The sequence below is a fragment of the Oryx dammah genome, unplaced genomic scaffold (assembly GCF_014754425.2).
Source record: "Oryx dammah isolate SB20612 unplaced genomic scaffold, SCBI_Odam_1.1 HiC_scaffold_17, whole genome shotgun sequence".
Taxonomy (NCBI): Eukaryota; Metazoa; Chordata; class Mammalia; order Artiodactyla; family Bovidae; genus Oryx; species Oryx dammah.
The window spans coordinates 2,327,730-2,339,796 of NW_024070201.1; the positions used below are offsets into that span (position 1 = coordinate 2,327,730).

General features: G+C 37.1%; 1 long non-coding RNA gene across 1 annotated transcript; it reads left to right on the top strand.

Annotated features, from left to right (window-relative positions):
• Positions 1–243: 243 nt before the first annotated feature.
• On the top strand, positions 244–10,918 carry LOC120876135. The gene is made up of 3 exons (XR_005724105.1): positions 244–439; positions 8,721–8,724; positions 10,906–10,918. It is a non-coding gene; the product is annotated as an uncharacterized LOC120876135 (long non-coding RNA).
• Positions 10,919–12,067: the final 1,149 nt, after the last annotated feature.

A 12,067-nucleotide genomic window follows, 5' to 3' on the forward strand; every position in this document is an offset into this window, starting at 1 on the left:
TTTGTTGATTTGATTCTTCATTCTTTTTTCATGATGAGTCTGTCTAATGGTTTGCCAATTTTGTTTATCTTCCCAAAGAACCAGCTTTTAGTTTTATTAATCGTTACTATTGCTTCTTTCATTTCATTTTCATTTACTTCTGCTCTGATCTTTATAACTGCTTTTCTTTTGTTAACTTTGTTTTTTGTTTTTGTTGCTGTCATTGTTCTTTTTCCTTTTTAGGATCAAAATTAGGTTGTCTATTTGATATTTTTTTCCTTTCTTGAGGTAGGATTGTATTGCTATAAACTTCCCTCTTAGAACTGCTTTTGCTGAATCCTACAAGTTTTGAGGTGTTGTGTTTCACGGCCAATTATTTCTAGGAATTTTTAAATTTCCCTTTTGCTTTCTTTAATAACCTGTTATTTAGAAACGTATTGTTTAATCTACATGTGCTTGTGTGCTTTTTTTTTTTTTTCTTGTACAGTTTTCCTCCCCTGTAATTGTTATTTAATCTCATGGCATTGTGATCAGAAAAGATGATTGATATGATTTCGATTTTCTTAAATGTACTGAGATTTGTTTTGTTTTGTTACCAAAGATCAAAGATCAAAGATCAAAGATCCTGGAGAATGTTCTATGTGCACTTGAGAAGAAAGTGTATTCTGCATTTGGATGGAATGTTCTGAAGACATCAATGAGGTCCATCTAGCCTAATGTGTCATTTAAGGCTTGTGTTTCCTTATTAATTTTCTGTTTTGATGATTTGTTCATTGGTATAAGTGGGGTGTTAAAGTCCCATGCTATTGTGTTACTGTCAATTTCTCCTTTTGTGTCTGTTAGAGATTTTCTTATGTATTGATGTGTTCCTATGTTTGGTGCATAAATACTTAAGATTGTTATGTCTTCCTCTTGGATTGATCCCTTGATAATCATGTAATGTCCTTCCCTATCTCTTGTAATCTTTATTTTAAGGTCTATTTTGTCTGATACAAGGATTGCAATTCTGGATCTCTTTTGATTTCCATTTGCATGGAATATATTTTTCCATCCTCTCACTTTAAGTCTGCATGTGTCTTCAGGTCTGAAGTAAGTCTCTTGTAGACAGCATACATATGGGTCTTGTGTTTGTATCCATTCAGCCAGTCTGTGTCTTTTTGTTGGAGTATTTAATCCATGTACATTTAAAATATTTATTGATTTATATATATATTAGTGGAAACGGTGTCAGACTTTATTTTTTGGGGCTCCAGAATCAAGGCAGATGGTGACTGCAGCCATGAAATTAAAAGACGCTTACTCTTGGAAGAAAAGTTATGACCAACCTAGAGAGCATATTCAAAAGCAGAGACATTACTTTGCCGACTAAGGTCCGTCTAGTCAAGGCTATGGTTTTTCCTGTGGTCATGTATGGATGTGAGAGTTAGACTGTGAAGAAGGCTGAGCACCAAGAATTGATGCTTTTGAACTGTGGTGTTGGAGAAGACTCTTGAGAGTCCCTTGGACTGCAAGGAGATCCAACCAGTCCATTCTGAAGGAGATCAGCCCTGGGATTTCTTTGGAAGGAATGATGCTAAAGCTGAAACTCCAGTACTTTGGCCACCACATGTGAAGAGTTGACTCACTGGAAAAAAACTCTGATGCTGGGAGGGATTGGGGGCAGGAGGAGAAGGGGACGACCCAGGATGAGATGGCTGGATGACATCACGGACTCGATGGACGTGAGTCTGAGTGAACTCCAGGAGATGGTGATGAACAGGGAGGCCTGGCGTGCTGCGATTCATGGGGTTGCAGAGTTGGACACGACTGAGCGACTGAACTGAACTGAACTGATATATATATTCTTATTGCTATCTTCTTAATTGTTTGTGGTTTGATTTTGTATTTATTTTTCTTGTATTTTCTGTATATATCAGTCCTTTTAACTTTTTTTTGTAAAGCTGAGTTTTTAGTACTAAATTCTCTTAACTTTTAAGTTAAAAGTTAACGCTTTTAATTCCTCTGTCAATTTTGAATGAGATCCTTTCTGGGTAGAGTAATCTTTGTTGCAGATTTTTTTCCTTTCAGTACTTTAAATATATCCTGCCATTCTCTTCTGGCCTGCAGGATTTCTGCTGAAAGATCAGCTGTTACATTTATGGGGTTTCCCTTGTATGTTACTTATTGCTTTCCCTGGCTGATTTTAATATTTCTTTGTGTTTAGTCTTTGTCAGTTTGATTAGTATATCTTAGCATTTTTCTCCTTGGGTTTATCCTGTGTGATACTCTGCACTCCTTGGACTTGATTGACTATTTTCTTTCCCATGTTGGGGAAAATTTCACTATAATCTCTTCAAAAATTTTCTCATACCTCTTTTATTTCTCTTCTTCTTGGCCATATAGTTCGAATGCTGATGCATTTAATATTGTCCCAGAGGTCTCTGAGATTATCCTCAGTCCTTATACTCGTTTTACTTTATTCTGCTAGTCAGTGGTTATTTCCACCATTCTGTTTTCCAGATTGCTTACATGTCCTTCTGCCTCAGAACTTCTGTTGATTCCTTCTAGAGTATTTCTAATTTCAGTAATAGTGTTTTTTTTTTTTTCTGTATTTGTTTGATTTTGCTTGTATTTGCTTGTTTGTATTTGTTTACTCTTTATTTCTTTTAGGTCTTTGTTAAATGTGTTAATTGATTATTGCATCTTCTCTATTCTTTTTTTTTTTTTTAGGTTTTGGATCATCTTTATTATCATTATGCTAAATTATTTTTCCAGTGGTTTGTCTATTTCCTCTTTATTTATTTGGAGTTTTGTGTTTCTAGGTTGTTCCTTCATTTGTTCAGTATTTCTCTGTCTTTTCTGTTTTTTTTTTTTTTCTTAACTTAATGTGTTTCAGGTCTCCTGTTCCCAGGCTTTTAGGTTGAATTCTTTCTTCTTCTTAGTTTCTGCCTTTAGTGGGTAAGGTTGGACCAGTGGTTTGCCTCAGCTTTGTGTAGGGTATGAGTTGTGCTTGCCTTGTGGTGGGAAGGGGTTAGTTTTTTGTTTTTTTTTGTTTTTCCTTTCCCTCTGATGGGCAGGACTGTATGAGCTGGTAATCCTGTCTACTGATGATTGAGTTTGCACTTTGTCTTGTTTGTTGTTTGGATGAGTCATCCTGCACAGGGAGCTGATGGCAATTGGTTCATGCTGGGTCTTGTATACAGGTGGTTGTCTTTGTGGGAGCCCTCACTAATTAATATCCCCTAGTGTTAGGAGCCTGGTCGGCTGCCGTCTATGGGGTCGCACAGAGTTGGACACGACTGAAGTGACTTAGCAGCAGCATTAGGAGATCTCTGGTAGTCTAGTCTAGAGGTTTGGAGTCAGTGCTTCCACTCCAAAGGCTCTGGAAACAGAGATTCCACAAGATGTTCTTTTCTTTTTTTAAATAGCATTAACTGGCATTAAAACAAACACACAGACACATGAAACAGAAGAGGCACCCCAGACAAATGACACTTACAAAATCAGGCAAATAATAACTAAAATAACAGAATATATGTACATGCATATATACCCATAAACAAAACCAAAAGAATCCAAAAGAAATAAAGTGCAATAGATTGACCTAGTAAGCAAAGGAAACAAAAAGTGCTATCAATCAGTTAAAAACAAAACTAACGAAGGTATAAACTGGAAAACAAAACTAAAGCAAGATGGTAATTGGGGGATAAAGCAATGAAAATAAAACAAACAAACACGGGTGAGGAAAAGAAAGAAAAGGAAGAAAGGAAAGAAAGAATAGAAATGCAAAGTTAAATAGTGCTAGATAAAGAAGATTTATACATATTGAAGAATAACTATGTTGGGAAAAGAACAATAGGAAAAATAAGCAATAGAATAAACATAGAAAGAAAAATAATGAATTTAAAAATTTTTTTAAGTAAAATAAAAGAGGGGAAAAATAGGAAAACCACACAGAAACACAAAAGGCCAACATAGAGGCAGAAATATATAAAGTGTGTCATTAAAAATAATTCTCAAAAGCTTAATGGATTTGATAGTACTAATGAAATCAACAACTACAACAATGGAGGGGAAAAGAAGAAAAGAATAATGCAGAAGCAACTATAGAACAAGGCAAAATATAAGAATAATACACGATTTTATTGATCTGTGTCTTTTCCCTCCCTGGGAGTCACAGTCCAGCTTGCCTCCTCAGGATGTCCGCTATTACTGCGCTGGTCTCTGAACATACTGTGGGGCAGCTTAGACTCTAGTCTGGTCCTATGTCTGTGTGCTCCTGCCTCCAACTTACACAACTATCAGAACTAGTGAATTTTATTTTGGGGAACTTTCATTGTCTTTTTATGTATTCCATAGACACAGCGTCTGCCTAGTTGATCATATGGATTTAATCTGCACCTTGTGCAGGTGATGAGGTTTTGTGTCCTCTTCCTTAGCTGCACAGCCCTTGGTTTTCAATTGTGATTTTATCTCTGTCTCTGCATGTGTGTCGGCCAAAGGACATTACTCCTGTGGCTGCTCTGAAGGACTTGGGTTTCCCGCAGTGAGAACTGGGTGTGAAGGTAGCACTGCTGCTTGAGTTGCAGGGGTCCTAGCAGCACCAGGTCCTCAGAGGAGCCTGTGGCTAGGCTAGCAGGAAATATGGTGCTCTAGAAGGGCATGACAACCCACTCCAGTATTCCCACCTGGAGAATCCCACAGACAGAGAAGCTGGCAGGCTACAGTCCACAAGGTTGCAAAGTATTGGACATGACTGAAGCCACCTCACCTGCAGGCCCACAGGAGTTCTTCTAGCCTCTGGAAACTCTGTCCCAGTGGTGATCATGGATGGAGGTGGCATGGTTTCTTGGATCACGGGGATTTTGGCAATGCCAGCTATGCAGGGGCACTGGCAGCTATTGTCACAGGAGATATGGCATTATTGGGGCTTCTTTCTGTCCTGGCATCTCTGTCCCAGTGAAGATTGAGCATGAAGGTCACACAGCTGCTTGAGTCCTGGGGCCCGTGATGGTGTACAGGGCCACAGACTGCCTCAGACTTGTTCTAAATTGGAAAAGGAGTATGCCAAGACTGTATATTGTCACCCTGTTTATTTAACGTATATGCAGAGTACATCATGTGAAATTCTGAACTGGATGAAGAACAAACTAGAATCAAGGTTACCGGGAGAATTATCAATAACCTCAGATTTGCAGATGACATCACTGTTATGGCAGAGAGTGAAGAGGAACTAAAAAGCCTCTTGATGAAAATGAAAGAGGAGAGTGAAGAAATTGGCTTAAAATTTAACATTCAAAAAAAGTAGATCACAGCATCTGGTCCCATCACTTCATGGCAAATAGATGGGGAAATAATGGAGACATTGTCAGACTTCATTGTTTTAGGCTCCAAATTCACTGCAGATGGTGACTGCAGTCATGAAATTAAAAGACACTTGCTCCTTGGAAGAAAAGCTATGGCAACTCTAGACAGAAAATTAAAAAGCAGAGACATTACTATGCCAACCAAGGTCCTTCTAGTCAAATCTACAATTTTTCCAGTAGTCATGTAGGGATGTGACAGCTGGACCTTACAGTGCTCAGAAAACTGAGCAATGAAGAATTGATTCTTTTGAACTGTGGTTTTGGAAAAAAATTCTCGAGGATCCCTTGGACTGCAAGGAGATCAAAGCAGTCAATCCTAAGTGAGATCAATCCTGAATATTCATTGGAAGGATTGATGCTAAAGCTGAAGCTCCAATCCTTTGGCCACCTGATGTGAAGAGTTAACTCATTAGAAAATACCTTAATGCTGGGAAAGATTGAAAGCAGGAGAAGGGGATGACAGAAGGTGAGATTGTTGGATGGCATCACTGACTTAAAGAACATGCGTTTGAGCAAGCTCTGGGAGTTGGTGATGGACAGGAAAGCCTGGAATGCTGCAGTCCATGGGATTGCAAAGAGTTGGACATGACTGAGTGACTGAATTGACCAACTGACTTTCTCAGCTGCAGGAGCCTTGGCCCTATTAGTCTTTTACTAGTCTCTGGCAGCTGGCGATCAGAGGGTCTCTTTGTCTGGTCCTTCTCTGTTCTGCCTATTCAGGCACTTAAAGTGCCCCCCTGGCTGGGGTCCTACTCTGTTGCTTTGGGGCTCTGAAAGAGGCTCCCTGGCTTGGGTCCTACTCTGTTGTTCACTGTCAGGTGATTAAAGGGCCAGGTTCTCTATTGTTCAGCTGCCATTGATGGAATGTAGGCAGAGATAGGCTACAATGATGGCTCCACCCCCTACCCGTGACTCAGCCTTACCTCCAAGGCTGCCTGGTTTTCCTTCATAGGCATTTCCCACCACAGGCTCCTCCCTCATGTCCCCTTGAGCTGTCTCTCTACAGTCAACAGCAGACCTCTCCCTAGGATTACTCTTCAATCCTTGCACTCCAGCTCCCAGCTTCTGTGTCTTCTAGTACTGCCCAGGGTATATATGACTGCAGCAAGGATTGTCAGTGTGATTCCTGTTCCGTTTGAACTGTAACAGGTCAGCTGCTTCACTCACAGCCTCAAATGTTTCTCCTTTGTCCCAAACAATTGCCCTGATGTGTAGATCAGACCCATGCCTCAGTTCCCCACCCCCTACCAAGGGGAGGTCCAGTCCTGTTAACTCTTCTCTTTTTCTCCCTATTTTCTTCTTCCTACCGAGTTTTGTGTGGTTCTATATATTCTTTCAGATGATCAGGTACTCCTGCCTGCTCTCAGCTGGTGTTGTGGAATATCTACTGTGTCTGAAGGTGTATTCCTAATGTATCTGTGGAGAGAGATATACTCCATGCTCACCTACTCCTCCTCCATCTTGTATTTTCCCTTGATTTTTGACTATGAAGGAAAATTTAAATGTACCTTCAGAGGTTAAAATAATGCTTAAATCATAAAAGTAATCAAATCACCCTTAACAGGGATATATTACACTTGGGCCTAAAAAAGAAAACCTTCTCAACATAGAATTAGAAAGAAAAAATTCATTATGTAGTAGTTCAGGTAAAATTTAAGTGCCTTAAAGTGACTGCAAATTGAAACAATGGGTTGGCTTCTTAAAATAAAATAAATTTTAGTATGAATTTTATGAGGATTTTGTCCAAAATAGTGAAGATAATCGTTACACTAGAATGACTACATCTTATAAGAATTTTGAATTTGGATTTCAGGACTATATTTGTAAAATAAACTCATTGAATTATAACCTAAATAGAAAAAAAAAAAAAAAAGTGGTTGAGCTGAATGAATTCTCAAAAGTTGAGCAGAACTTTGTAACCAGCAGCCAGTAATCAGGTGTTCCATCATGGGGCTGGTCCTCTTGCTATCAGCATCTTGTAGCTCAGCTTGGGCTGGATATCTAAGATGGCAGCACTAAAGTGTCTTGTCTGTGGTGTCAGCTTGGCCTTCTCTCTTTATGTGGTATTTCATTCTCATAGGGACTAGCTTGGACTTTTCTCTAGTGCTCCTCTGAAGTGATTTCTGTTGCATTTTAATTGTCAGCTGCAATTACAAATCCAGATAAATCAAAGGGATAAATGGAGAAATAGGTAATAAGGCGACATGTGAGTGCAAAGATAGGAAGTATTGCTAGTATTCAAAACAATGTATCAGAGTGACCCTATAATTTATTATAATGTTAAGATATTATAACTTATATATTTTGAGAATGAAAGGGGCAATAGTTGGAAACAATATCAGTAGATTTAAACCAGGACCTTTTCAGGAAAATTAGGATGTATGGGTTCCCTGTTCATTGGCTGTATGGTAATTTACTTTTGTTAAGTTCCTCATTAAATATATAGCAAATATATTTAGCAATCAGTGGCTTTCATTTTTATTTTTATTTTGTCTTGCAAGTTCTTGGTATTAATGTTGTCAAATTTATCCTTGAAATACTGAGGATTTTTTAAAATTATCTTCTAAAAAACTGACTTATTTATTATTGTCATTTGGATCTGCAATGCACCTAGAATTGATTATTCTCTGTAGTGTGAAATATTGGAAAACATGTTTTCTGCATCGATAGCAAATTAACCCAGAAAAATTAAGACTGACATGTACACTCTGCTACATATGTAAAATAGATAACCAACAAAGACATACTGATAGCACAGGGAACTCTGCTGAATATTCTGTAAAATCCAAACGGGAAAATAATCTGCAAAAGAATAGATACAAGTAATGTATAAATGAATCTGTTTTCTGTCCACCCAAAAACTAACATCACATTGTTAATTAACTATACTTCAGTTCAGTTCAGTCGCTCAGTCATGTCCGAATCTTTTCGACCCCATGAATCGCAGCACACCAGGCCTCCCTGTACATCACCAACTCCCGGAGTTCACTCAAACTCATGTCCATCGAGTCGGTGATGCTATCCAGCCATCTCGTCCTCTGTCGTCCCCTTCTCCTCCTGCCCCCAATCTCTCCCGGCATCAGAGTCTTTTCCAATGAGTCAACTCTTCACATGAGGTGGTCAAAGTACTGGAGTTTCAGCCTTAGCATAATTCCTTCCAAAGAACATCCAGGAGTGATCTCCTTCAGAATGGACTTGTTGGATCTCCTTGAAGTCCAAGGGACTGTCAAGAGTCTTCTCCAACACCTGAGTTCAAAAGCATGAATTCTTCGGCACTCAGCTTTCTTCACAGTCCAATTCTCACATCCATACATGACCACTGGAAAAAATCATAGCCTTGACTAGATGGACCTTTGTTGGCAAAGTGATGTCTCTGCTTTTAAATATGCTATCTAGGTTGGTCATAACTTTTCTTCCAAGGAATAACTGTCTTTTAACTTCATGGCTGCAGTAATTTTGGAGCCCCCCAAAATAAAGTCTGACACTGTTTCCACTGTTTCCCAATCTATTTCCCATGAAGTGATGGGACCAGATGCCATGATCTTCGTTTTCTGAATGTGAAGCTTTAAGCCAACTTTTTCACTCTCCATTTTCACTTTCATCAAGAGGCTTTTTAGCTCCTCTTCACTTTCTGCCATAAGGGTGGTGTCATCTGCATATCTGAGGTTATTGATATTTCTCCCGGCAATCTTGATTCCAGCTTTTGCTTCTTCCAGTCCAGCGTTTCTCATGATGTACTCTGCATGTAAAGTAAATAAGCAGAGTGACAATATACAGCCTTGACATACTCCTTTTCCTATTTGGAACCAGACTATGAAATAAAATTGAAAAAAAAAAAAAAAAAAAGACTGACCTTTAACTACTGCTCAAGAATGACATCTTTTTCATATATAGTATCTATATGTGTGCATCCCTATTAGGGTTTCTGGGTTCTACTCTGGCTTTGTACTAATACCATATTATATTAAATATACCAATTGTTGCCATTCAGTATTGTTCTCCTTTCTTTTTTCTTAAAGAACATTTTGGATATTCTTGGACCTTACATTTTTGAAATAAAATTAATTTTATTGTTTCTTCCAGTTTATTTAGATATAATTGACATAGAGCACTGTATAAGTTTAAGATGTGCATCATAGTTTGACTTATATCTTGAAATTATCATAGAAAATATCTAACATGATATTTTTAAAATAGAGAAAAATTAAATTGTGGGAAAACTCAAGATTTATTCTTAACAGACTGCATATATAAGATAGTATATGTGTTGATTGTATTTATTAAAGGGTACATTACTTCCCTAGTACGTAATTACAACCAGAAGTTTGTACATTTTTACTAGCTTCAAACAATTTAAACTTCTCTCACCATCAGCCTTTGGTAACCACAAATCTGATCACTTTTCTATACACAACATAGCAATTTGACATTTCTATGCATTTCAAAATTATCACCACGAAAATTCTAACTATGTTATGTCACCATACAAAGATATTACATAATTATTGATTACATTTCACACACTGTAAACTGCATACTTGTGACTCATTTATTTTGTGTGTGAATCTCTTAATCTCCTTACCAATCATTTTTCCCTCTAACAACCCCTCTGTTTTGGCAACCATCTACTTTTTTTCTCTATCTGTAGCTTTCTATTTAATAACATTTATTCATTTGTTTAGTTTGTTATATTCCATATATAAGAGAAATCATACAGTATATGTCTTTTTATGCCTGACATTTCACTTAGCATGATACCTTCTGGGTTCATCCAGGTTGTCACATTTGGCAATATTTAATTCTTTATTTTTTTCTTACTGAGTAATATACCATTGTGTATGGATACCTTATCTTCTTTATCTATTCATTTATTGATGGATATACTTGGGCTTTTCCTATGTCTAGGCTGTTGTCAATAATGCTGCTATGAAAATGAGGGCACACATATATTTTTGAATTAGAGTTTTCTTTGGATAAATACCCAGGAGTAGAATTGCTGGATCATTTATATATATATATATATATATATATACACGTATACATATATGTATATATATATATGTATAGTTTTTTGAGGAATCTCAATACTCTTTTCCATAGTGGCTGCATCAATGTACATTCCTACTAACAGTACACAGTGCTTCCCTTTTTTTCCACATTATTGTCAATTCATGTTATTTGTTATTTTCATATGCATGAGGTGCTATCTCATTGTGATTTTGATTTGCATTTCCCTGATGATCACTCATGTTAAGCATTTTTTAATGTGTCTTTTGGTTGTCAGTATCACTTTTTTTGAAAAATGTCTATTTGTATCCTCTACACATTTTTTAATCAGTTTTTTTTTGATGTTCAGTTGAATGAGTTACTAGCCTACTTTAGACATTAACTGTTTATTACACATTGCAAATATTTTCTACCATTCAGTGCTCAACCTTTTCTGTTTGTTAATAGCTGTTTATTCTGATGCAATCCAGTTTGATGATTTTCCCTTTTGTTTCCATTGCATGGCGAGAGATAATCCAAACAATGTTGCTACAACCATTTCAAAGAATGTACTGTCTATGCTTTCTTTTAGAAGTTTTATGGTTTTGGTTCTTACAATTAAATTTTTGCTCCATTTTGAGTTTATTTTTGCCTATGATATGAGAAAGTTTAATTTTTTTGTGTGTGAAGTTGCTCAGTTTTCCAACACAAATTATGAAAGAGATTTTCATTTCCACATCGTCTATTCCTGTTGCTTTATCATAGATTTGTTGTTGCTGTTTCATCATTAAGTCGTGTCTGACTCTTTTCTAACCTCATGAACTTAGCCTATCAGTCTCCTCTATTAATGGGATTTCCCAGGCAAGAATACTGGAGTAGGTTGCCAACTCCTTCCACAGGGGTCATCCCAGCCCAGGAATTGAACTTGTGTCTCCTGCATTGGCAGGTGGGTTTTTAAACTCTGAGCCAAATGGGAAACCTTCCATAACTATTTAAGTGAGAGTTCATTTTTGGGCACTATCTTCTGTTCCATTAATCTATATGTCTGCTGTTGGGTCATTACCATACAGTTTTTATTTTCTATTTTTTAGTTGAAATATAATTGATTTACAATTTTGCATTAGTTTCAAGAGTACAGAAAATGATTCAGTTATACATATATGTATTATATATTAATTTATTCATTCTCTTCCATTGTAGATTATTGCAAGGTATTTTGTGTAGTTTCCTGTGACACACAGTAGGTCCTTATTTGTTATCTATTTTATCTATTTGTCTATCTACCTACTATATATTTACTATATATTTTATGTTTGGTAGTGTGCCTATTTTCATTCTAAACTCTTAATTTCTCTCTCCCCTCCTTTGCTAACTATGCTGTTGTTCAGTTGCTCGGTCATGTCCAACTCTTTGTGACCCCATGTACTGCAGCATGCCAGGCTTCTATGTCCTTCATCATGTCCCAGAACTTGCTTAAACTCATGGCCATTGAGTCAGTGATGTCATACGACCATCTCGTCCTGTCATCCCCTTTTCCTCCTGCTTTTAATCTTTCCCAGCATCAGGGATTTTTCCAATGAGTTGGCTCTTTGCATGACGTGGCCAAAGTATTGATAACCATAAATTTGTTTTGTATGTCTATGAGCTTATTTATGTTTTATAAATAGAGAGACATATATATGAGATCATATATGAGATCGTATATTTGAGATATGAGATCATATATTTGAATTTCAACATATATGAGATCATATATT